This window comes from Fundulus heteroclitus, chromosome 5 (assembly GCF_011125445.2).
Source record: "Fundulus heteroclitus isolate FHET01 chromosome 5, MU-UCD_Fhet_4.1, whole genome shotgun sequence".
Classification (NCBI taxonomy): Eukaryota; Metazoa; Chordata; class Actinopteri; order Cyprinodontiformes; family Fundulidae; genus Fundulus; species Fundulus heteroclitus.
Window position 1 is genome coordinate 28,335,061 of NC_046365.1, and position 27,411 is coordinate 28,362,471.

General features: G+C 36.1%; 1 protein-coding gene across 2 annotated transcripts in view; it reads right to left on the minus strand.

Annotated features, from left to right (window-relative positions):
* The window catches only part of LOC105937062 (protein phosphatase 1 regulatory subunit 29), a 51,850-nt gene extending 24,854 nt beyond the window's left edge, over positions 1–26,996 (minus strand). Inside the window, exons 1-2 of one of the 2 annotated variants that reach the window (XM_036137346.1) lie at positions 26,946–26,996; positions 12,218–12,290 (exon numbers count right to left, since the gene is read on the minus strand). The gene's annotated coding sequence lies outside the window, so the exon portion shown is untranslated. Of the gene's footprint in view, positions 1–3,403; positions 3,462–12,217; positions 12,291–26,945 lie in introns of those variants that run through there. The other variant, XM_036137347.1, reaches the window with a different exon arrangement.
* Positions 26,997–27,411: the final 415 nt, after the last annotated feature.

Consider the following 27,411-nt stretch of genomic DNA (forward strand, 5'->3'; position numbering starts at 1 on the left):
CTGTGTCTCTGACAAGTTGGGTTGCGGCAATGGAAGCACCACAAGGAAATGTGCTGGCACTGTTTCTGTTGACCCTCTACACTGCAGACTTCTCCATCACTTCTCCAGGTGTTCACCAACAGAAGTTCTCTGATAACGCTGCCATTTTTGGTCTCATTACAGAAGAGGATGACTCAGACTTTAGACAGCGGATAGAGATCTTTGTAGACTAGTGCCAGCAGAACCATCTCATGTTAAATTCAGGGAAAGCAAAAGAGATAGTAGCAGACTTTCACACACGCAGACCCACCTCACTGAGACATGTGAACATCCAGGGAACTGATGTTGTGATAGTGGACTCTTATATGTACCTGGGTGTTCACCTAAACAATGAACTGAACAACACTGATGCTCTTTACAGAAAAGTCAGAGTTGGATCTACCTGCTGAGTACTCTGAGTGCAAAGGGGGACTTCTAAAGACCTACTTTGACTCTGTGGTGGCATCAGCCATCTTCTATAGTGTGGTTTATTGGCGCAGTAGCTTTTCTGTAGCTAAGAAGAAGGGACAGAGTAGACTAATTGGAAGGGCCAACTGTGTCTTGGGATGCACCCTGGACCAAGTGCAGGTGATAGGAGAAAGATGGACTATAAGAAAAATAACATCACTGATGGATAATGTCTCCCACCCCATGCAGGGAGCTGTTGCAGACCTGTAGAGCTCTTTTAGTGACAGACTGCTGCATCCTAGATGCTGAAAGGAGCGCTTCCGTAAGTCATTAATACCAGCTGCTTTTAGACTTTACAATCTTTGCTGCTTGTAACAAACTCAATAAGTGTTCACCAAAAAGCTACTGGCTGCATGGGTTCTTGATGTGTTCAAGGATCATTTACACTGCCTTTCAGATGCAGCGTAAATTATGTCCATTTGCACACTGTTTAGCTTGTTTGAGAGTGTTTATACAATCATACACAACTACACAGTTTACTAACATTGTTCTGTAAATCGGCTGCTGTCTTTCTATTTTAACTTGAACATTGCATTTTTACCTGAATACGCCTTATAAATTCATTTCAATTCAATTTTATTCATATAGCGCCAATTCACAACACGTCATCTCAGACCCATTTCACTGAAAATATTTGACCTACTATTAATTTACTTTATTTCCTTTTTTTCTATGATGGCTTTTGAAGTTAATTATCAAAAACCCAATTACTAAGCCAAATGCACCCAAAATTATATAACTGACGGGTGGTCACAGTGTTATGGTAGTTGTCGAGGGAAACATCTGTGTATTATGTTTTGTTGCTCTGTTTTTTGGGGGGGTTTCCATATCAGTACAAGGAATTCAAAATTTCCTTTCATGAAACCCTGTAATTTCCATGTGTTCTGTGAAAGGATCATTGTGGTGAAAGGTACTGAGGTTAGCCTGCCTCTGTAACCTGCTGTGACTTGTCGTCCAAGGCAATCGCTTTCCCCGACCAGCTATCCACAGGGTTTCAAAGTGTGAAGACCCAGAAGTCATCTCAATTGAAAAAAGTAATGAAATGAGTCCTGTTATTTTAATTTGACGCATTTCCTCAACCAACAACAAACTCGCTACATTGAGATTGACCACCATTATTGTTTTTAAAATAATGGTTTGTCAAGACTTCTGACAGATTTAATGTGTAGTGCTGATGTTAACGGTTTACTACACCTTCTCTTGCCCCACATTGCAGGTGGCATTTCCCACAAAGTTATGAGCGTGCGGGGAATGTCACCTGCAATGCAAAACGTCATCCAACTCAGTCTTTATTTGTGATTGGCCAGAGGCAACTCATCTTTTTGTGTTAATGACCTACATTTTTTGTAAAAGATCCAAAAACTAGTTTACTAAATTCAATGTTTACCATTGAAGGATAGAATAAGGATTAAAACAATATGACAGTTTGAAGGTCTAACAGGAGAAGACTTAGTATACAATTAACTCTATGATTCTTGGTTGTTTTCCACAAGATTTAAAGAACATTTTCTATTTTTTCTGTTTAAGTTCGGTAATTGGTTATTGTAAGATCATTACAGCTGTTTCTTTATTTAAATCAGATATAAAACAGTTAATAGATAAAGATTCAGACCTTGGCACATATATGCTTCTTCCTACACATGTGAGGGGACCATAAAATGAATGCTGTCCTACAGTAGAAATTATATTTTCCATTTAGGGGCCTCAAAAATAAAGATCAAGAGGGTTGGTCTGTGTAGTTAAAGTGGAACATGCTTATTATAAACTGCTAACTTAGTTACAGTCATGAGTGTCTTTGGAAAAATAGATGACGTGCTGGATCCTAGCCCCCCTCCTACTGCTTGATTGGCTCATTACCTGTACATGAATTAAGAGCTAAAAACATTTTATATGTATATGCCTTCTAAAAAGAAATGTAATTTTAACTTATTCAGACTTTAGTCATTGATTTGGAGAAGTCTTCTAAACCCTGATGGTTTTAATGCTTTGAGTATTGCTGTTTATTTATTTTCAAACAGTACCTTTCAGATGACACTTTCATAAGGATGGCAAATAGTTCCGGCACCCAAGTTCCTTCTGCATATGCAACAAAGCAGTGTATATGTAGTAACACCTATCATGTGATAGATTTTCACTTTATACCATTATGATGTTTCAACCACTTTCTGACCTTCATCACAATAAGCAGCCTTCTGTTACCTGAAGAACATTTCCGGGATTAAAGGACTGATGTCTCAACGAGATCTAGAGAAACTCATCCATGAGTTTATCTTTAGTCACATTGATTACTGCAACGGTGTCTTCACAGGTCTGCACAAAAAAATCAGTCAGACAACTGCAGCTTATCCAGAATGCTGCTGCTTGCATTCTCACTAAAACCAGGAAGATAGAGCACATCGCCCCAGATCTAAAGTCCTTTTACCGGCTCCCTGTAACTCAGAAAATAGACTTTAAAATACTTCTGTTAGTCTATGAATCACTGAACGGCTTAGCATCAAAATACATTAAAGACCTGTTGTTGCTGTATCAACCCTCCAGACCACTCAGACCACTACCCTGCATACCCAGAACCAGAACCAAACATGAATAAGAAGCGTTTAGTTCCTTTACTCCACAAATCTGGAACAAACTTTCAGAAAACTGCAAATCAGCTAAAACATTGAGTTCCTTGAAATCAAGACTAAAGCCCACCTCTTGAGAGTTGCATTTGACCCATAATAACAGGACCATTGAACAACTTATTTGATGTGTATTGATGTTTTTACTTGATACAATTTAATGTTTGTTAATGGTCTCACAACCAGTGACTGTTTCAATGTGTTTCTGATCTTTTTTATGTTTTCATGATGTACTTTGAACCGCCTTGCTGCTGAAACGTGCTATACAAACAAACTTGACTTGACTTAAGCAGACTCACCTTTGTCAGCTCAGGGCTTCTACTGCAGTAAGACTTTATCCAACAGGCTGAATATCTAGTGTGCAAAAGATGAGATCCATTCCTGACACAACAAATATAATGGTCAATTGGTTTGGTTTGGTCATGAATAACAATTAATAAGTGCCAAATGCAATTATAAATAAAGCTGACAATTATAATCAAAGCCATCAAGTCGGTGCACCACCTGAACAGGAATTAATTGCCAAACAGCTCTCAGTTTCAGTCAGTTATTGTTTTTTGAAATTGCTGCCTCAAGAGGTGCGGTATTATAGAATAAATGGAGTGAATTTGCACTATTCTCAAAGAGCAAGCACTACACACTTACACAGAATAAACTCTAACAACTTCTCTCATAAATGCAAGAATTTAATGACAAAATAAAATATTTCAGTCAATAAAGTGTTTAACTAGGCTAGTTAAATTTCACGGTTTATCGTGAACATGTGTGTTATGAAGAATTGGGAATGATTAAAATTCCCAGTTCTTCATAACATTAGACACGGCATGTTTATTTGTATAGCACGTTTCAGTAATAAAAGTGCTGTACATGAACAAATATAAGAAAGTAAAACATACAGACGAAATTGCATTGCAGTGGAATAGTAGCAGCAGGTCAAGATAAGTTGGACTGCAAACTTAATCTAATGAAGTTTCAGTGAACAACAACAGTTTAAATTGAGCAGCAACATTTAAAGGCAACACTACGTTAATAGGTTTTTAACCTTGATTTCAAAGAACTCAGGGTTTAAGCAGTTTTACAGACCTCTAGGAGTATGTTCTAGATCAGGGGTCGGCAACCTTTACCACTGAAAGAGCCATTTGGACCCATTTCAGACAGTAAAGAAAACACTGGGAGCCACAAAATCCTTTTAAAATTTTAAATGAAATAACGCTGCACATAAGGGCTTTTTTGCAACAAAATGGACCCGCACCAGAACCAATGCACCTCTGCGCTTGTACTTCTACTGTTGTTTTATGGAAATCATCAACTCTGCTAATGTCAGAGTTTTTATTTTGAATAAAGCTTGGTGCGAGTAAACGCACATCATGGTCGGATTATTTGATTTTCAGCCCATATAAATGGTTCATCCGGAATACTTTCTTTCCTTTTAATCCGAACACATTTTAATCACATCTGCGAAAGTGAACGAGCTCCTGTCATTAACCAGCTAACAAGCTAACAGCTGCATTAGACGAGCTATCAGACGTTCAGGCGGCACCCGAGACTCGACTTCAGCCGCGCAGGACTCCGCTTACAGCCTCGAGCAAAGGGCTGTTAGTTTTTCCTCACTTTGAAAATGAACAAACGGCAGATATAGAAACGACTCTTACCCTGCTGTTTAGCTCTCTTCACCCTCATCAATGATTCCATATTATTTTAGGTCACCGTGTTTGTCATTTGAAGAATTTACTAAAAAAAAAGCAGCATTTGAAAATGCCGCCTCAACTCCGCCTCGCTGTGTTTATGTCACTGCAGCCAGTGAACTACCAGTTCTTCTTCTTCTTCTTCTTCTTCAGTTTGACGGTGAGCATTACCACCACCAACTGGTGAGGAGGAGTGTTGGTCAGCCAGCATTGACGACTGCCTGTGGCTCCGCGACATAATTATTTTCAACACCTGAGCCGCATCAGAGTGATCAAAGAGCCGCATGCGGCTCCGGAGCCGCAGGTTGCCGACCCTTGTTCTAGATAAATGGAGGATATGAACTAAATAATGTTTCTCCATGTTTGGTTCTGGTTCAGGGTATGCAGAGTAGGCTAAGGCCAGAAGACCTGAGTGGTCCGAAGGGTTTATGCACTGACAGCAAATCTATGATGTATTTTGGTGCAAAGCCTTTCAATGATTTATAGACCAACATAAGTATTTTAAAGTCTATTATTTGAGTTATAGTGAGCCATTGTAATGACTTTAGAATAGGGGTGGTATGGTCTACTTTCTTAGTCTTAGTGAGTGTTTTTAAACAATTTCAGATGTTTGATTGACTTTTTTGGCATACCTGTGAAAACTCTGTGGGAGTAATTAATTTGACTGGAGATAAATGCATAGATACATTTTTCGATATCCTGCTGAGACATTAGTCCTTTAATCCTGGAAATGTTTTTCAGGTGATAGAAGGCCGATTTTGTAATTGTCTTTAGATGCCTTTGGAAGTTCAGGTCTGAATCCATCACTACACCCAAAGTTCGGGATTGATCATTAGTTACTAGCTGAAGCAGCTGCAGCTGTGTGCTAATTCTTGATTGCTCTTCCATTGGTCCAAAAATTATCACTTCAGTTTTGTTTTTATTCAACTGAAGTTAATTTTGGCACATCCATGCCTTCATTTCTATTAAGCATTAATGCAGCGCTCGAATGGGTTCATAGTTACCTGGTGACATGGGGGTGTAGAGCTGTGTATCTTCGACTTAGTCATGGTAACTTATTGCTGTTGTTCCCTCTGAGTTAGAGGTAGCATGTAGATATTGAATAGGACAGGTACTTTAAAACATAAAAAATTGTTGTCAGTGTATCAACCGCCCAGACCACTTAGGTCTTCTGGCTCTAGTCTCTCTGCATAACCAGAATAAGAACTAAACATGGAGAAGCAGCATTTAGTTCTTAAATATTCTTAAGGAAAAAATTACCAGGAGAATCTAAAAGTTCAGCAACCCTAAGTTCCTTTAACTTAAAGTTAAAATATTTTTTACCAGTGTAATGTACTTTCTTCTGTGTGTTTTGTTTTCTTATGTTCTGTTCATGTACAGCACTTTGATTTGTCTTGTTACTTAAATGTGCTACACAAATAAACTTGCTTTACCTTACCTCTGGCACTATTTATCAGGCCCTTGGAATCTCACATGTATCTTTAAGTACCACTAATACAAATATCAATATGTGTATGAGTACTGGTTGCATGCTATGGCTGATCGCTGCAGCAACATAACGAACTACATTGTAAACAAAGCTAAACTAAGTGTTTTAGGACCAGCAGACCTTTAGCCTCAGTTGCTGATATAACAAAGACACAATTTAACATGGTTATAATGACTATGGACACATATTTATCGTAGGTCATTGAGAAGATAATAAGGGAAAACGCAGATAAAAGTGGATACGCTCATGTTGCAGGAGTAAAGTCACTCTTTACCAGTCATCAACTTTAAAAAGTGAATTTTGTAGCACTATGCTGAGTAGCCTGTTAACACTCAAGCAGTTAAGCACTACAAACAAAGTAGTTTTATACTAAACAAATTTCCTTTTCCTAGATACAACCTTTTACTGTAAATGACTTTCAGTAGCATTCTCACAATAGAGTCCTGGAGATCCAAGGGCTGGATTGGGCTGTGTGGCACACCTCATTTGCACTTAATCAGTAGCTGGTTGGCTCGCGGAGCCGTGGTCTTGGTATCATCTTCTGTTTGGCAATGGAGGGGAAACCACTTTATCAAGGTAGTTAGAGACACAATCTCTTCTTGGGGAATCTATATTTCTTTGGGATTTATTTTTGCAGGTGCTCAGACAGCACAAAAAAGCCGATTGTACTTTTCTTTGGATCAAAATAAAAACATTAAAATAGCATGTTGTTGCCAAGGTGTAGCTAATAAAGTGACTGTTGGTTTTATATATGAAAATATAAAGCTTTGGTAAAATTATTGTTTGCCATTATGTTATTATTAGAAGAATAAAGAGATTATTATCTATGTGCCTTTTTTATTTCTCTGCAAGGCCTAAAATAGGAACGCACACAAACTGTGGTTCAGACTTTTAAGGAAAATATCCATATTTATTTGCATCAACTCTGAAACAGTCAGATAAACTTGCTAACATATTTGTTCTCTTGTCTTACATACACACATGCATTTACCGTGGTCTGAGCAGTGTCAAGTGTAGCAGCGATAAGATTCTGAGAAAAGAAATTCGACACAGACGTACTAGCGGAGACAGGACACTGACTGAGTGAAAAATGCCTGACGCAAGAACTGAGTGACAGAAGGAATTGACAGCTAACAACTAGAACTAAAAAGCTGTGAAATGGTCTGGAAGACTACTTGCCAACACTTTTCCCTCATGTTTTTTAACATTCATCATTTTTTCAACATCCATCCATCCTAAATGTTTCCCAAAGATAAAATAGTGGGTTGCGATGTCTTCAATATGCTATCCATGGTATGACTTAAGATAGACAGACAGACAGACAGACAACAATCATACTTTAACAATGTTCTTTTGTTTCTCTCTATGTGTGATTGGGTGATTTAAAAACACATTGTAAAGGACTTAGGGGAAAATGTGAGGTTCAAAAACACTCAAAATCAGGACAATTTACAGTTTATATCACTGGGCTTCAAACAACCTCTTAAAAACACCTCCCTGCAACAAAAACAGCCATTTGTATGCTAGTGTATACTCATACGACTAATCCATGGAGATGCAACGAGGCATTGCAGCATCTACAGGAAACCATCCTTATGACTTCAAAAGTCAGCAGCACCCCTTTGATTTATTTTTAGATTTTTAAATGCTTTCGATTTTGCTGCAGAGCAACCCTTTATGAAGTTTGTTTTCGACTTCATATAACAATTTACCTACATTAATTAGGTGGGGAACAAATATGAAGGCATTTGTTAAATACAATTTATATCAACTCAAATGAAAGAAAATGTTCTCTCAATTCTTTTGAGATGGTGCAGACATTTGAGAATAAACATGGTTTGAATCACTTTTGAGTTGTGTCCATATTCAGACAATCCCATGTATAAGGTGTACTTGAATTTCTTGGGTAGTGATATTACATTTTGCTTTATATTATTACTAAATACATTTTTAAAGTGCAGAGTAATCTAAATACTATATTGCTATTATAAAATGAGTGTGCTGAGACAAATTATGCCACACAGAAATGGTTTGGCCACTGATGCAAACTTCTGACTGAGATCATTAAACTGCTTCAGTAAAGTATAGGTATGATAGGTAATGTTTGGAGGCTGCTATATGCTAATGACTGTGCTGCCTCATAGCTGCACTTGCACAAAGGACCTGGGCTAGAGGTCAGTGGCCATGATCACCAATTAAGATATTGCTGTAGAATCTCAACTCCTAAAGGAAGGCCAATGGTATTTGGAGCTCAAATGTAACACAAAGAGTACCTAAAACAAGACAGATTTAGAAATAAAAAAGTGTCACAGTTCAAAACCTTGAAAATTCCTGAAATTGATACTTTTAATAAATGTGGAAATTGTAATACAACTGAGGTTATACGCTTCAAACTAATCTATCTTCATCTTGAGTAAATAACTGTTGTTTGTTAATTAAATTGTTAGTAAATATTTCACAAAATACCAATCGAAATCACTCAGTGGGGCTAACGCTGGGCTCACAATGAATACAGTGCAGATATGGTTTTGGCGCCACAAGGAACCAAACTATTAAAAATCAATGTTTCCACTCATGTCAGCCACGTGATCCAAGAAATTCTGCAAGACGGAAGTTTGACCAGATGCCGCAGCAGTCCCCGAATCAAGCTCCTGAATATCACGAGCCAAACAGGAAATGTCTGGCACTAAACAGGAAAAGGTTAAGGTAGATTGTTGAATAAAATCACCGCATCAACTTAAGGTAACTTATCTAGTGAAAACAAAACAAACACGAGAAGACAGAGGACCTTTTGGAGGATGAAAAATTATATTTATGGGCATGGATAACGAGTTTTGCTCTATAAAACCATAGCTGTTTTTTTTAATAATTTATGAGGGATAGCAACAGAAATGGGGGAGGAGAGGAGGATAGTATGGGAGAACATGGAAGGAATAAGAAGAAGACAGAATGCAGTATCAATGATGTCTTTACATGGTAAATAATAAATTTTGTACTTGATGACAGTAGGCGGGGCCCAAAGTTTGTCTTATTCCAGATACAGGCAAGGCTGTCCGCTGGCATGTTTATTACTAACAGTATAACTGTATAATACACCACCAGTCAAAAGCTTGGACTCACCTTCTCATTCAATGGATTGTCTTAAGTTTCATTTCTACCTCTAGGAACTCCTTGGAAACTCTTGAAAACCATTTAGGTGACGACATCAAGCTCATCAAGAGAATGCCAAGAGTGTGCAAAGCAGTAATCAAATAAAAGGGAGCCTATTTTGAAGCATTTAAAATATAAAACATTATCTGATTGGCTATCTGGAGAACAAAATATGTGAAAAATGTATAATATTTTTGAACTTTTGCCTCTGTACTGTCACTTGCTTAGCCTCATCAGTCAAATTTTCATTGCAGCATTTGAACTCTATAAACGGCAACAGAACATCCGACTGAGGTTAGGTCACAAATAAGTAGGTCATTTTAAATGCTGTTGATACTGATTCATCTGTAAGCCGTGCATGAACTTTGCCTCCACTCTCTTGCCTCTGAGTTTTTACTGTGGCTGTCATGAATGAGAAGAGACACAAGCTGAAGGGTATGTGTAGGAACGTGCGTATGACACAACAGATCCGACAGATCAAATAGTTTGCAGATTTGTTATCAGGTTTATTTGGTAGATTTGTATTAGCTTGTGCACACATGGGGTCAATATACATCTGTATGTTTGCCAGTGTAATTCTTGTACTTTTGCCTGCTAGCTAGTAAGCTGTGCCACTTTATATTTGTTCACAATATGTATGTTTGAAAGGTAATCATTTTTCCATTTCAGTTCATTTGAGCTGAAAACAATTCAGCATTCATTTCTTTACCTTAGGAAAGCAATAACGCAACCATGTAATTAAAAAAAAGCATTTTAAACTCAACTTATGAGACCTTCTATGAGTTGTATTATACTTATATCAATGGGACACAACAAACGCATGAATGAGTTTGCAGTTTGTGAGAGTATGTATTTTTGTACACATCAGCTGAAGGGTTAAGGCCTGAATAGCCTGGGGCGATGCTTCTCTGCAGAAACCCGCCATTCAAATGTCAGCTCACTGGGGGAATTTTTTCACCAAACATCTAATTGTCTAAAATATCACTGCCGAGGCCTGAGCAGGTCGCACATTGTAACAAAGAAGGCGAAAGCATTTTTTTCCCCTTCCACTTACACAAAAGTCTGTTACTTATAACAACAGTATTGTTGTGTTGTTTTGTTCTTCAAATTCATACGCTGCTTATTTTTCCCTTTCTGTGCTTTCATCTCAACAAAGAAAAACACAATTCATGCATTTTTTTATTATTTATTACGGATCCTCATGTGAATAATGAAAAGAGCTTGAAACTAAATAGATTTTTTAAGCTTAAATGTACTTCTTCTTGCAAAATTAATGGATAACATGCCTGCTACTTTTACATTTTGATACCTTAAGCATGTGAGCATGTGCTATTAAATCAAAACTACATTGCATGCTGCTTTAAGCTGTTTTATGAGTAGATTTGTCATGAGTTACATACTGAATGATTAAAGGATAAAATTCGTTCAATAAAAATCTAAAATATTTGTTTGTATTTGCAATTTATTAGTCATTTATTTTTTGGCAAACCATGTGTAGAATAAAACAACAAAAACATGATTTACTAATTTTTTGTTAGATATTTTCTATTCAAACAGTTACCCCAGCTAAATGTATTACCAGCTATTACTCATTTTGTCCCTTTTCTCTTTTGTACCTTTGTAGTTATTGTAGTGTTTCGGCTTAGTGTAAGAAAATGTGCTTATTCAACTTCTATATTTATATATATATATATATATATATATATATATATATATATATATATATATATATATATATATATATATTTATTGAAGCCCAAAATTATTTATACTTGGAGGTTTGCAACAAAATTTTATTCAAATGTACATTGTGAATGTGCAGTTGAATGGCAGTTCCGTTTGTCAAAGTCTATACCCCTTGCAGCTTTAGGTTTAAAGCAATATTTTACCTTTACCAATGTGTTTGTTCTGACTGAAGGTAATAGTATTGTTGTACAGTGGCCCAGCCAAAGTCAGAACCTGAATCTTGTAGACAATCTGTAAATGGAGCTAAAGATTAGGATGACAGCAAGGAGGCCGTCCAACCTCAACTATTGTGAGCTCACCACCAAAGAGATTGTTGAGTTAAACATGCAAAAGGTGGTCAATAATTATAATATTGGTTTGACTGTTTTAATACCAATGAAATCTTCAAAAAATAAAACACATCCATCCATTTTAACACCAACCTTATCATGCACAGTGATTTGTTACAAGGGTATGACAGTTGGTAAGCAACTGTTGCTTCTCAATCCAGATTCAAGCAAAACTGCGATCATTTGCTTCTGTAGACACAATAGTATAACACTTCCATTTCAAAATGACAGTTATCCAAACAATGAACAGTTTTTTTTTTTTTTAAATCAGTGCACCCAAAGTATTTGATTTGATCACATTAACGTATCTCAGATATAATAACAGGATACTTTCACACTTTCATGTTTAGTTTTGCACGAGGTTATGGCTCTATTTGTTTTAGATATATTCATTTCTGTGCTCCACAGTATGTAACATGTCTCCAGCAAATTTTGATTTCAACTTTTTGATTAATGTGCACGCTTTTTCTCTATGTTCAACAGAGTAGAACTTGATAAGTGAATAGATGATTTAATTTTTCTTCCGCACAATTTGCGTTTTTTCAAAAGAGTCAAACCCTAACACCAAGCAGCATCAGATTGACGACAGTGATTCACAGCTAATATGTACACAAAAAAAATATCTTGTGAACTTTGTGTTTAGATCAACATCAACACTCTTACAGAAATGGGCATATGTACACCGTACATGTCAGAAGCACAGGCTTGGCTTACCAATCCAAAAGTGTGGAGATGCCACACACACGCCCGCCCGCACACACAAACTATCCACTTGTGCCCTGGAGATCTGAAAGTGAATCAGAGATGAAGCAGTCACAAATTGAAAATCTAATCCTGACCAGCACAAAATCTTCAAAGTCAACCTCCAACAGAACGTAATAGCAAATGTCTCGAGTGAAGATAGGTGCCTGAAGCAACAGCTGGACAATGCTCCTAAATCCATTCATATTGGCAGTGAATGAGAATAATTTTTACACCTATAACATATCTTTACACTGTATAAAGGTCATTCAGTCATCTGATTTCAGCCTTTGTCATGTACATCAAACATGGTGGATAAAACAAATTCTATTACATGAAGTGGGATTGCAATTTAAATCAATTATATAGCACTAATGTAGTACTTGGACATGTCAGAAAACCCATTTTTATAATAGCTTATATAGCTTCTCAGCAGGTAGGAATGTTCAATTTCAGTTAAAAGGAAATAGAATTAGATTACATTTGTATTAGGTATCATTTGGGTTAATGTCAGAAAAACAGTTCCTTTGTCCCATGTCTTTTGTACTAATGAGAAGGCTCATGCAAGACTGATATACTGCACACAAAACCAAATAATAATCCTATAAATAATCCAAGAGCTCAATAATATTGTATTTATATTTTTGTAGTAAAGATTCTTAGAGGAATAAAATTGCATAGACATACAATACTTGGCTTAAGGGCTAATCCATGCATACAAATAAATGCGACTACACTTTAAAAAGAGAATGTTGAAACAACATAAAATAATGGCTTCAATTGGTTTGAAGCAATTTTACCAAACTTGATGTATTTATAATAGTTTAACTTAATTCAAGTACTTGTTACGGATTAAAGCAATTCGTTTAAGTTTTTTCTTTGTTATTGTTTTTTTACAGCGTACCAAACAGCTGTTTGATTTAAAAAAATGCTTTTGTCCATTCTTGTAATGGCCAAAATAAATCTGAGAAGACGGAAGGATACATATAGCAGTATAAATTACATACCAATCAACTATTTGATTGAAAGAGATGCTTTCCAGCTTTCATGAAATCAAATAGGCCCCTTTTCTCAAAACAATGCAACTGTCATTCAAACAGAGCATAAGTGTTAGGTTTACAGCATTATCTTCTTCCTCTTCTTTGTTTTGGTGAGTTTACCAGTGCTGGCAAACCTGAGTCTCTTGAGTAACATTCAGCTCTTTGAATTCTTCTGCGTGTTTTATTTTTGTTTGTTTTGTTTTTATCTGCTACAAAAAATTATCACACTCCATATAGATAGCAAATATGTACATCATATTACATGTACACACAAACAGTTTAAAACCAGTTAAACTATTGCAATCAATGGTTGTGTCTTAGGAAAACAAAAATACTAACTTAAAAATATAAGAGGAAAACAGGATATTCTTACATTCAGCCAACACAGCCAATGAATTTCCCAAAGGTTTGGGTATTCAAAAGTGCAAGATAAACTGCCTGCAAATGTTGTATTTATAGGGTTTATTTCAGAGAATTGAACCAGTAGAGATGCTTGATATATGTATTTTTAAAAAAAAGGAACCAGGATATTGACTGAAAGAAAAACTCATGGCTGTTGTTTAAAAAGCAAATTTATATTTATGAAAACTAACCACGATAGCAACAAATTGTATTTCTGGTCTCTGTATTTAATTAACAGCCTTTAGTTTATTTTTAATGATGATTCTGCACAACTATTCAGAAGCAATGTTGGATTTTCTTTGTTTAATTTTCTGTCATTTTTCATTTATTATTACTTTTGTCTGTTTCAACTAATTTCAGTGACCATTGTGGATTTTCTTTGACAGAGGGGTGCCAACATTTTTGCGTCCATGACTGAAGCCTTTAATTCAATTAAATTTTGTCAACTAAAGTTTACAGCCTGTACAGTGAAGCTCTTCAAGCTTTTCTTCGGTTTGTCTTGATTTGCTTTAGTCCGAATTTTCTGTAAGTGACCGTTAGTCAGCTATTGTTTCCTGATTTCCTGATTTCCCAATGAGTTTTTTTTGCTTTATTTGATCTTGAACACAAAACTGTTATAGTCAAACATTAGTCAAGAGTTCATAAAATCCAATTTTAAATCATACATGTTACAAAGATCAAAAAGGTGTAGGCTGGTGTATTATTGTTAAAATCCAATAACTATTAAAGCTCCTGGTTTCAGTGTAGCAGATAAATACACTATTATTATCATCATTCCCTTTAATTCCATTATATTAATATATACCTATGTATATGCATTACATACATACACTATTTTTCGTTTTCTTCTCACTCCCACTCTTTTCTCCTTGGTTTCTGAACGCCTTTGATGAAGATTTCTGTAATTATGTATTACATTGGATTCAATTTTAATTTTTAAATATATCAATTATGTATTATTCAGAGAATTCCATAGATTGACTCCACTGATTATAAAGCATATATATGCTTTTTAAGATTGTTCTCACCATAGGTTTATAGAAAAATGCGGTACCTCTGAGCTTGGATACAGTGAGGAACCATGTGATCTTGCACTTTGTACATGACAACTGCTGTTTAGGTCAACAATATCATGTAATTCATTATCACTGATCACAATTTGACACAATCAACAGGTCGTGAGGTTATAAAAATGTATATAACCTTAATGCAACCACCCCCCCCCCCCCATATACACTCACTCAACAATACTGTTATTTGTGTGGTTTATAGAAGGCAGTGTTTCCAGATATGTACCCTTATCCAGAATAACATAAAAACGGGGCCTTCAACCCTCTGAGAATAATACTCTCTGGTCTCAAGAGATGTCATGAACAAGTGTTATTCTGATGAAACAAGGTTATCACCCAGTATGTGAAAATGGACCTGGGTTCAGCCATGTTGTTTGATGTCGCAATGACCATTTAAGTATCTGGTCTTCACTGTCCTTGCTTGGTTTCACATAGTTTGTTCCTCAATCAATTTTCAGTCTTACTCTGTCTGTCTCTCACTCTTGGTGTCTTTTTCTCACCTAAGACAAAGTGACAGTTGTGTGAAAAGCCTTTGTGAGACACACTGGTCTTTAAATTCGACTGTGTGCCATCTGGATAATACACACCAAGGATTACATGGCACCAAACACTTTAGCAGCATACACTACATGTGTCTTACTGTGTTAGTCAGATGCCCCTGAGACTGAGTAGAACAGAAAGCAATAGGAGACATAAGCTAGAGGCACACAATGAAAGGACGATTGCAATGCTCTCTAAACTTTGTATTCTTTTAAATCCAGTACATTAACAACCAATTCATCAAAACTTACCTATTAAGAAAGCAACATTTGTCAATTTTTGTGTGTGTTTAACTTCAAGGAGCAATAAGCAACATTTCATTATTTTACATAGAAAGAAACAAAAAATAGTTTTGTGAAGAACTAATTTTTTTTTTTTCAGATGGACTGTGCTGTTCTCCAGTCTATTGTTTACATAGCTGGGCCGGCTGCACGTGCATTTATGTGTGCGCACGTGCATGTGTGTGTGTTTGAACTGCTGCCAGTCAGGGCAGCAGTTCCTCCCTGCCCATAAAATGCCACTAACAGGAACAAAATGACGGAGAGCACACCCAGCGGATCAAAACGTTCTCTTGCTAATATAATTCTAAAGTTACTTACTTACTTCTTCACTAGACGTGTTCCTCTAAAAGATGATGCTATTTTGCTGTGTGTTTATCCTTTGTAAATATAAGCATACGAGGTGATGGGTGACAATGGGACAGGAAATTGGTGCCAGGTTGCAGTCGCAGCGAAGGTAAAGAGAGGCATGGCTTGATTCACATCTTGTTTTGGTCTATAGACAGTGCTCAAGCCCCACCACTAGTGGTGAAAAATCACTTATTGCTCATTTAATGGTTAAACAGCATATTCATAATTTTTCCATATTTTCAACTCTGTTTAGTCTTGTAGGTCACAATAGTTATATGCATTTCATGAACCACCATGAACGGAGTGAGTCAAACCAAAATGTAATTTTATTATTTATAAACCATGAATCACATCTGAAGAGGAAAAAAATAAAGAAAAGAAAAAAAGACTCTTCAGCTTTCTATATGCAAACGTGCAAGGGTACCAATGCTCTTTCCCATTTTGCACACACGAAAAGCTGTTAAGTTTTGTCTCTGAAGAGTGTTTGGTTCAAAAGTGTGTTCCCAGCTGCTGAACCATCCATTATGTGTGGCTTTCGAACTGAGAGCTGCTCGCACCAAGGGAGTGCCCTCCCCGCTCCTCTGACTAAAGATCTCTCAGCACGAATATGCAAAGTCCAACCTATCAAACCCAAAGAAAATTCACTGCAGAGAAAAATCTCAAATCTCAAAATCTTTACTCTGTGAGGCAAACTTTGGAGCATGTCAGAAAAGCTGCCCTCATGAGATACCCCCTCCTCCAGGGTTTTCAAGGCTGGTCGTAACACAAATTGAGCAGATTAAAACTGAGCAGGGACATGTTGAGCGGGGCGGACCAAATCAAGTAGGATCGGTGGAAATGGTGCTTTTGTCCCTCCGCGATTTCTGGGTCTCCCCTGGGCTCTCCTTCCGGTGGGACATTCCCAGAAAACCCCCAAAGGGAGACACCCAGGAGACATCCTGATCAGATACCCAAATCATCCCAACCAGCTCCTCTCAATGTGGAGAAGCAGTGGCTCTACTTTGAGCTCCCCTTGGATAACAGAGCTCCTCACCCAACCTCTAAGACTGAGCCTGCCGGATGAAGCTCACTTTGGCTTCTTGTACCCAGGATCTCATTGTTTCAGCCAATTAATTTCAGTCACAGCTAACTATTTAGCGTAAGACTTGTGACTGATAATTTCACCACTCCTTTTTGCATTCAATCCAATAAAAGACTCTGATTCAACCAAAGTAAAATCAAGCTTCTGTTAATCAGGATCTACTCTAGATAGTTTATTCACTAATTTATTATCTATTCTCAAATCAAAAATATTCATTTGCAGAGCAACAAATCTGATGGTTTGAAATTTTACCAATGTGCCATAATATGCCAGTGGAGGTACATATGGGGGCCATACTTTGTGAAAACCAAAAACAAATTTAAATTGTATTTGAGTACCCTTCTCTGTTTGATGTGGCAGCAGATTTTGTAATTCTCATCCGTGGCGACAGGCTGTGCTGTCTAAATTGTTCAAAGCTTCTGCTGTCACAGAGCTACAGTATATCTGAACTGCAGGTAATTGGTGAGTATGACCACTTAAGGTGTTTAGTTGATTGGCTGCTCTGTGAATGTCTAAGGACAGATAATGTCCACAATGCTTTACTTCTATATTATTCAATTTATGAACCCATCTCTGTCCTGGCCTTTTCCTCTTCTTTTTCTCTCTCATCTTACAAAAGCCGGAGAACGGAATGATGGTTCTCTGAGTTTAATATATGTATTTAATGCATTCCTTCTCTTTCTGCCATTTCATGGTGCTACTCAATCCCTTGCTGACCTTCTTTCTATTCACCTTTCTTCTTTATTTTTCCCTGTTCTCCAATTTACTTTTCACTGTTTCAGTTTAGTCTTTTTATCCCATCCACCATTAAGTTTCTCGACAGTCTTCTCACTTTAATTGTCTGTCTGTTTAACTGTCCTTTTATTTCAGTGCTCAACCCCTTCACTCTACCCCTCCCTCCACCTTTACTTTCTCTTGCTCTTTTACACAATGGCAACTGACATTTCAGGCTGATGTGTTCTTCTCCCTCGAGGCCTCTTTTTGCCACCTCCTATGTTTTCTTTCTTTTTTTCTTTATTTTCCATTCTTCTTTTATATTTTCTTTGAAATGCCCAGCTCTGATTCCACTTTCTTTCTATTTAGTGTCCGTCTTGATGGACTTATCCTTCTGACAGAAAGGACAAAGCCTTTGGCTTTTAGTTTCAAAAGTGTTTTGTCTTCATTTCAGTCTGAGTATCTTTGGCTCTTACTTATCCTACTGCATAACCGTAAACATTCTTAAATAATTTTCATCCAGAGATTTGTTCTTTGTTTTTTTTTTTCACTTTAACATATTTAACTAGAATCTACAACCACAATGGCCATTTTTTTTAAAGTGGCTTTCTCGGTTACAAAAAACCTGAATTATAACACTTAAACACCCACTGGAGTAGATTTATGGATTTTCATGGGGAGTGACTAGGATTAGAAATTAGCACATCAGAGGAAAAGCTAAGGTTGGGTGGTTTGGGGATAAAGTTTGAGAGGCCGGGTTATGATGGTTTGGACATGTTGGACAAGAAATAGGGGATGCTTTAGAAAATTAAAGTGGGAGATGGAGTTGCCTGGCAGGTGTAAAAGAGGAAGACCTCACATATGAGTCGTGGACACAGTGAAGATGGACATAAATAAGGCTGGCAATGGATGTGGTGATACCGAAGCAGTTGATCCACTGCAGCGATGCCTGATGTGAACAGCTGAAAGAAGAAGACTCAGTCACGACTCCTGCTGTTTTAATTCAACAGAGTAAAATTTTAAACATTATTATACAGTATAATATGATATGATAGTCATTTCAAGTCCTACGATTTAGTTTCATGTCTGTTTCTTTGGATCCACGTGGCTCCAACACAAATGACCAGACCATTTGTGTGCTAAACAATTCTGCTGCAGATGTTGGTCTTTTCGACTCCTTACTAACTCTTACTTTTGCAGTCTTGGTGATTTCATACTGGGCTTTTTCAGGTTACAAAATGGTGCCTTTTTAGTGTAATGTTTTGCACTGAACAGGCATCAATTCATACTTACGTACATTTTGACTTTTGAGACCACAAACCCACAATGTATGTGTGTTCAGCCTCTGAGAGAGGCGGAAGCTTGCATTAGGGCACTTTGCAAAATAGAACCTTTGCTAAGAGGAATATGGTAAAAGGATAACAAAAATATCTAAATGTAGGTAAAGGATCGCTTATTTAAAAGCTGTTCTTTTGAAATAGCAAGAATGAATAGCTGGGTTATTTGTTATTTGCTGTCAGGATATATTTTAGAGACATATTTTAAATTATTGCATTAATTTCAAGTAAAATCTTTGATTCATTCATCTCCTGACTAGGGTGTAAAAAGAATGTGTAAATGGACAAATTGTTTATAATATCCTGTTTTTTTGCTATAGACATTGTCTCAAGTTACTGGGTATAAATAGCTTTTCATTCAAATAAAAAAATAATGATAATGTAAACCCAAAAACATGATGCATAACAAATGATCTATGGTGCATAACAAATTTAAGTTTTGGAATTTACAAGGTAGCATGAAAACATTCAACAACCAAAATCAATGTTTACACAGTACTCTAACTAGAATCCTTCCAGCAGTACGGGTGATGTGGACTAAATCCCCTGCCGGATTCTGTCAAAATGCAGCACTGCAAGGCAACTGCCAAAGCATCTCTTTCTTCCCTCTGCCCTGTGTCATCCAGAGTGACTGATTCTGGAACAAGGAGAAGACTTGTGCAGAACTAGGGCATTGTGTGTCTGCAGGCAGTGCAGAAAAAGTAAAGATGGAGAGTCACGGACAGCAAGATGGACTAAGCAATTAACACGTAGGACAGTGGAAAACAGCCTTTGTTTAGTGTTGTACCTTTTAGATGTAGTTCGGGTAATTAGGACTGATAATTATTATAATTTAACAAACATTCAAAGAAACAACTGTGCCTAGTGATCGGTCAACCCCCTCTGCAAATTAGGTGGCTTTAAATGAACAAATTACGGTACTCACAATTTTAACAGTTGAATAAAATAAATATTGCAAGAATTATACACAAATTCATCATATTCCTACTTTTAATACCTACAACAGCTTCAACATTATTTAACTCATTGAGCAGAATTATTCATCAAAGCATACATTTTGATAATCAGGTGGGATCTAAGATGCATCTTATTCAATCAATCAGGGGCTTTATTATTTGTAAGATGTATTATTATTTGTAAGACTTGGTGACAGTAATCACTGAGGTTTCGGTTTCCATCCTAAAGTACACACCAAACACTTAGGGGTTCCTGAACGGTTGATCGACACTAGTGGCCATCATAGTGGCCTGACTTAAACTTCATTCAAAACATCTGGTAGGCTTTGCAGCATGCAAATGTCACAAATTTTAATGAACTGGAGGCCTTTGCCTATGGCTAAGCTTTATCAGGAACGTTGCCAGAAGCTATGGCTGTGAATCAGGTGTGCAACCGGTCAAACAACAGCAGAGGGTCATCTCTACTAGGTACAAATAATGGTTGTCATGAAGGAGTTGATTAAATTGAGACTGTAAAAGAAAAAAAAAACACATGCAACATCAGCTCTATTGAGCGGTTTACATAGCTCTTGTTGATTTACTTCTAGTAGTTTGAATATTCCTTAAATCAAATCTAGTGTTCAGTAAGATTTCAATAAATAAATTATACATGGTTTGCAAACATTTTTTTTTACTGAAGAGTGAGGGATTTGTTTTTATTTAGTCCCCTAGAGTAAATACTCAGTGAAACCACCTTTTGCTGTTCATTCTTCTTGAAACTTTGGTAAGATTGTATCGCTCAAAAAAGTGCAAATTCCATTATGAATTCATTGTAAAAATTTGTAAAATATAATTTGAGCTAATCCTCAGATAGTTTTCTGCACAAATATGATGTTTTTGTGCAATTTTTTTTATTCATTTTGTGAATTACATGTTTATTATGAAATGCGAGCACCCACAAAAGCAGTTGTCCAAGACAAGAGAGTATTTTTTTCGATTCAATGAGGAACTATTTAAAAAACAGTTAAAAAAACAGTTGTGCTAAAAGTTTATCTTAAATGTAGCTTTTAACAACATTTACTATTACTTTAAGGTGACGTTTATCCCAAGGTTATGTCAACACCAACAGATTTTTATAAAATAGTGATATAATCAGACAACCCTGTTGTTAGCTATATTCCCGAGGATCCTCCTCTGATTCCTCACAACCGTTAAAAGCAACAGGGTCAGAAAAGCTCCAGCAAGTTTATTTTTTTTAGTCATAATTTTTTAATGTAACCTTGTTTTTTTGTCATTGTAGCAACCAGAAGAAGGGAAGAGAACAGGAGCAAAATCCTCACAAGAACCCAAATAAACGACTTTCAGTATCAAAACACCTTTAGGGGCAATTGATGTAAGGAGAGTCATTTTCTTTTTCAACATTGATGAACAAAGTAGGTTCCAGCAGGAAGGCCACTTTTCTCATCCAGGGCAAATGAGCAGGTATTTGAGTACCACATGGGGTTCATCTCTGAGCGAGCCTGAAGGATCCTCAATATTCAACCTTTAGTTTTTGAACGTAATCCCTACGCTGAAACTAAACTAAGTTGATAGAAAAAGGGGAAAAGGAATATACACACACATATCAGCTTTAATTAAAAGCGATGGAAACACAGTGAAGACCACTAACTGGTCCACAGGTGTGTAAATTTATCACCAACAGCATTCACAACTAATGTCATTAGTTTAAAAATTTTATTTTCACATTTATATATTTTTTTCTTTTTGGAAATGATTACAAAATCTAACTTTTGGGCTAGTAATTTTAATATTTTTTCATATTCCTTTTATCATAAACATGGCCAATAAGTATCACCACATCTGCTTTTTTTTAACCTGCAGTGAGTGAAGCCAGTGCAGAAGTGTGACAAATTACTTTATCTTCTTATTTCATTTCCTATCCCATTGCTTATCAGTGCAGAAAGACAGGGTAGGGATTAACAAATCTTGGAGAATTAGTGCAGTGCAAGGGGATCATATCAGATCTAATTATCTTGTCATATCTAAACTTATTTGAGAGGCTTTGTGTTGATGCCAAACACATCAAGTGGAAGAATGATAGATAAAATCTATAACAGCAGATGAAGTGCTGTTTACTTTTTTGTGTTAAGATGCACAAACTACTTCCCAACTACTGAGGTCTAAAACACCCATTACAGAAACTGAGATGAGAAACGTTTAATTTTTTAGATGTGGCTCAAATTAGTGTCACAAAACAGATTTTTCAAAAAGAAAATATTAAAGAAATAAAGTTTACAAGACACAATGACCATTATCACGTACCCTGAAAGGTCAGATAGTACAAATCCAGAAATAAGGCAAACTCATTAATTCAGGCAATTGTAATTTCTATTGTCTGATAAGTGGAGATAGAAAATTGGATTTGGACACAAATTAATCCAATGACCGATGACATTTTTGACCTTTCGAAATTTAGAATAACTGCACTTCAGTGTTCCTGCAAAGACACGGTTTTGCCCATCACATGATGGCATCTTTTCTGTTTCTGCAGGGACCAAAGCAAACTGGGAAGTGGTTAGATCAACAGAAGTTGAAAGACTAGTTTTCAGGTGTCAAAATTTAATCAGAGTGAATCAAACCTGTTTATACACTCCTTTATACCTTTATGATATGATGGTTCTTCTACATAAGACGGAGGTCTTCTACAAAAACCCCATTATGAAAAATAAATTTAAAAAATCACAATAAGAACAGCTATTATGTTGTTCATAAAAAAACTAAATGAGGGACTGCTATCAGAACTATAAGTATTTACAGTAGTTTTTTTTTTTACACATTAGGGGCATGCAAGTTCGTATCAGAGTCTAAGTCTGTTAGTCTGTTGTGTGTCATGTTATTTGTGTACATCCTAAGCCGGTATCTGCCTCAGTGGTAATTTAACCATGGTAACAATAAAAGCTTCTTGATTTTTGATAAAGTGTAGAAATACAGGCAAATGGGAAATGTCAACTGGCTCGTAGTTGTATAGTGCTTTATCTAGTTTGTCGACACCAAAGTGCCTTACACTGAAATCAGTCATTCACCCTTTCACACACACATTCACAACCTGACAGTGGTGAGCTATGTTAGTAGCCATAGCTGCCCTGGGAAAAGCTGATAGAGGTGAGGCACACCACTGGGCCCTCTGACCATTCTGAGATAGTCCGTACTGCACTTAGTTCATTTATGATGAAATTAATTAAGAATAAACACACACACACATCCTTGTTTAAAGTAGAAAGTAAGCACCGTGCCATGACTTCCATTCATTTCCAAGCCTTTTTATGGCCTAATACTCACCAAAACCAAATTGACACCTTAGTCCTAAAGCTAATCCCTAGCCCGGAAGAAAAAAAAAGTGAGGACCAAAAAAAGTCCTTTACTTTGGCAACTTTACTTTACTAGTAAAATTATCAAAACATTTTCTCGGTCAGCTGCAAGTACAAGAACGTACGTACATACTTACGTACATACATACATAATTTTACAATTAAATTTAGCTCATAAACTTTTCTGTATTTTAACCCCCACCTTACCAGTGATTATACATTCTTTATTTGATAAAATGTTTTTTTATTTCCTTACTCATTATTGTTTTCTTGTCAGACTCTGCTGTTTTAATAACGTCTCCAAATTCTATGTGGTTTAACTGATAAATATACAGACAACAAGCCAAAAAAGTAATTTCTTTTAAAGTTTGTTTTTCTGGCCATGATTGGTCAACCTAAAAACACCAGTGACAAAAACTCATGTGACTTTGACCAAATAATGTAAATTCATACCTAGAAGTAAGACTTTAGGTTTGGTTTTCTGAGAAGTTTCATTTTCAGAGAAACAAAGTTTCTGTCCTACACTGACAATTATTCTCCAATATTAAAGTTTGATGTGATATATTTTCCATTTTACTTGGTGAAAAAAAGAATGCTGTCAAAACCCCAGTTTAGATTTGAGGACCGTATCCTGCCATTTACAAACTCAAAGCTCTTATGATGCGAGGAAAGTATGTCATTTCAGCTGCTCCCTTATTCAGGAGTCGCCACAGAAAGTAATTCCAACTTTCACAGAGACTTGGCAGAGTTTTTACAGCAGATGCCCTTCTTCATACAACCGGAATTCAAACCCGGGTCCCCCAGAGGTCTTATGATGACATCTGATAACAATTGGGTGTATTCGCAGTGATCAAATTAGTAGGCTTATATTGTTTGCGCCATACGCAGTTGTCCACTGTACAGATTTTCTAAAGGCATACTTGAGAATCTTACAATATATGTTGTTGGTGACATAATCTATTTTAATTATATTGTAGATGGAAAAATATACATTAATGCTTAGTGGTTTCAAAACAAATATTGCTGTACATTTTCTTTATGAAGGAATGAGAAATAAAGAAAAATCACAAATGGCACAAAGCTTTAGAAAAGATTGTATGTAAATTTGCCTCAGAATTTCCAAAGCAATGGTAATAAAATGTACCTAAGCAGCATCTCCAATGTAATTAGTGACATATTCCCACATTTTCAATACTAAATAACGAACTCTATTACGTGACTATGGGGATCTGAAAATTCTTTCTTTGTCAGCATTTATTTATACAAACCCACATCAATGATGAACAGAAGAAAGCCTTCTAGGCTGCATTGAATCCAACTATAACGGCACTTATCAGACTGCTCTTTAGAATTTTCTTCCCCCAAGAACCTAGCGCATGTATGAACCTTGCGATTTCTCCACAAAGAGTAGGGAGAAGAGGCTAATGAGAATAAATAAACATTTGTTCAAAACTCAGTGGCAAAACATTTGTTCAGGGTTATGTGAGGTTCATTGCATCAGAATGACTATAAAGACTATGATATCTGATTGAAATTTAAATGGGGTTAAATAAGAGAAAATTGAATAAACATACAAAAAAAACCTGAAAGCATTAGTAGAAAAAATATATTTTTTGCAAAATAAAGTCTCCTTTTTATATCAACTTTTAAGTCCAGACACAAGCAACAACAGAAGACAATTAAATAATGTTGGTTAAAAAGAAAAACAGCCCTAACAACTGAACATGTTCCATTTCTCCTTCTGTGCTATTCATAATAAGGTGTGTTCTATTGTGTACATCATTACATCAATTATTTATCCATAAAAAATAAAATCCAGTCTAAAAATGTGAATATAAATGAGTGTCATTAATATGTGGCCTGAATGCCCATGCCAGCCTAACTTTAGGTCGAATTCCTGCAGTTTGGAGAGTGATCGACTGCGGATGCATCTCGTTAGCTAGGCCCACTGGAGGCCTGTGCTACTTCAAACACCTCTATGCTGCTGAGGCTACTGCTGAGCCGGCTGCTGGCTATAAATAGAAACCAATCTGCAACACCACCTAATGAGCACATTCCACTTCAGACCAAACTGTCAACAACCAGCCACAGCACGTGTTTGTGTGTGTGTGTGTGTGGGTGTGTGCGTGCGTGTGAGAAGATACAGCTGACTATGCTGTTTTGATCATTGGTGTATTGCAAATCACTGCTTTGCTGAGTAGGGAGTTGGTGTGTATATAAAGCTCTTGTTATGTTTTGTTGCTAAATATAGACAAGACGATAATGTCGTGACAAGAAAATTTAATTTTCCTTCTCTCTTTCAGTCATATCTTTTTCAAATCTAACTTCTTTCAAAACTTTCCTTTCTTGTTATTCTTCCGTATATTACCCATTTTTCATTTATCTGCCAAATGAATGTACATCTGTGGACAAAATTGAATAATGAAAATTGTTTCATTAGATATTGAAATACCTGCTCATCTAAGTAATTTATCAACTTTAATAATAAGGTTGCATAATATAAATATAAAGAGTTTCTAAATATCTCAGAAACAGTAAACAGTTATGTTTAAAAAAAAAGCTGAAAATTTGGGTTTTAATTGTGTCTGAACTGATGAGACAGGCAAACAGTGGTGCGAGCCCAACAAAAAATGACAGCCAATAGCAATGCTAGGTCAGCAACAAAAATACATATGCATATGGAAAATGGCTGTAATAGCTCAAAAGATCCTATCTTACTTTCTCTCAAACTATTTCAGTGGGGCTGATGTTGCAAACCAACACTAATTACAACAACCATGGCTCAGTAGCTGTAGATGAATGGTACTCAGCCACCTACTGGGAGCGACACACTGGGGGCCGATCCACACATCTGTCACACCGGGGAATGTGAAACAACAGAAGGGCTGTCAGCCCAGGTGACAAATGCCTCAAGGGAAGGGAACATTGGCAGCTTAAAGCACTATAAATGCATTTAAAAGAATATTATCTTCAGGGATAATGTCTGTTAAATTGAATTTGCATCAATGCATATATATATATATATATATATATATATATATATATATATATATATATATATATATATATATATATATATATATATATAGGTAGATATATATATATATATTGATATATATTAATATATATATATATATATATATATATATATATATATATATATATATATATATATATATATATATAGGTAGATATATACATATATATTGATATATATTAATATATATATATATATATATATATATATATATATAGAGAGAGAGAGAGAGAGAGAGATAGAGATAGATAGATAGATAGATAGATAGATAGATAGATAGATAGATATAGATAGATATACATAAATAGATAGATAGATAGGTTAGTTTTAATACCCTGATCTTATAAGTTTAGCTGTAAGTATGAAAATATCATAATTAACATAAATGAAGGCTTGAAAACATCAGTGTTTGCAGATTTTGTCAGTTGTACGATGCTGCTCCCTAAAATTTGTCAGCGATAGTAGAACCTTTCTGAATTGCACCCTTGTGTGTTGCAGGTGTGAGCTGTCTTTATCTATCATTTTGACTAGACAATCGGAATCATTACCTTGAGTTTGATGCTGTCAAATCATCGCCCACTTCACAGAGATGAAAGCCTGCAATGAACAGAAACAAAATGAGATGCAAAAATAACAGATCCCTGCTTGACTGAGAATGAACAACACAGGCGAGTGTTCCTGAAAATGCAGGTGGCGATGCTCACACCAAGCATAAAGAACGAAGGAAAAAATGCTGATTGGGGTGGATTGATATAGTGAAATACAAAATAAGAGAACTTGTTGAGAGCTTGACAATGTCAGATTTGTATTCACATATAAACTTAACAAATAAGTCAGAAAAATATTGACAGATCTTTGACGAAAGATGGGCATACAGATAATCAGTAAGTCAACCGTAAAAAGGGGTGCTGATGGCTTTAAACATGAAGTAAGCAAAAGTCAGATATAATTACTGTATCCCTTTGGTGTTATTTTAAGATAGGGTTTTCTCTATTGATGATATAATAATTTTTT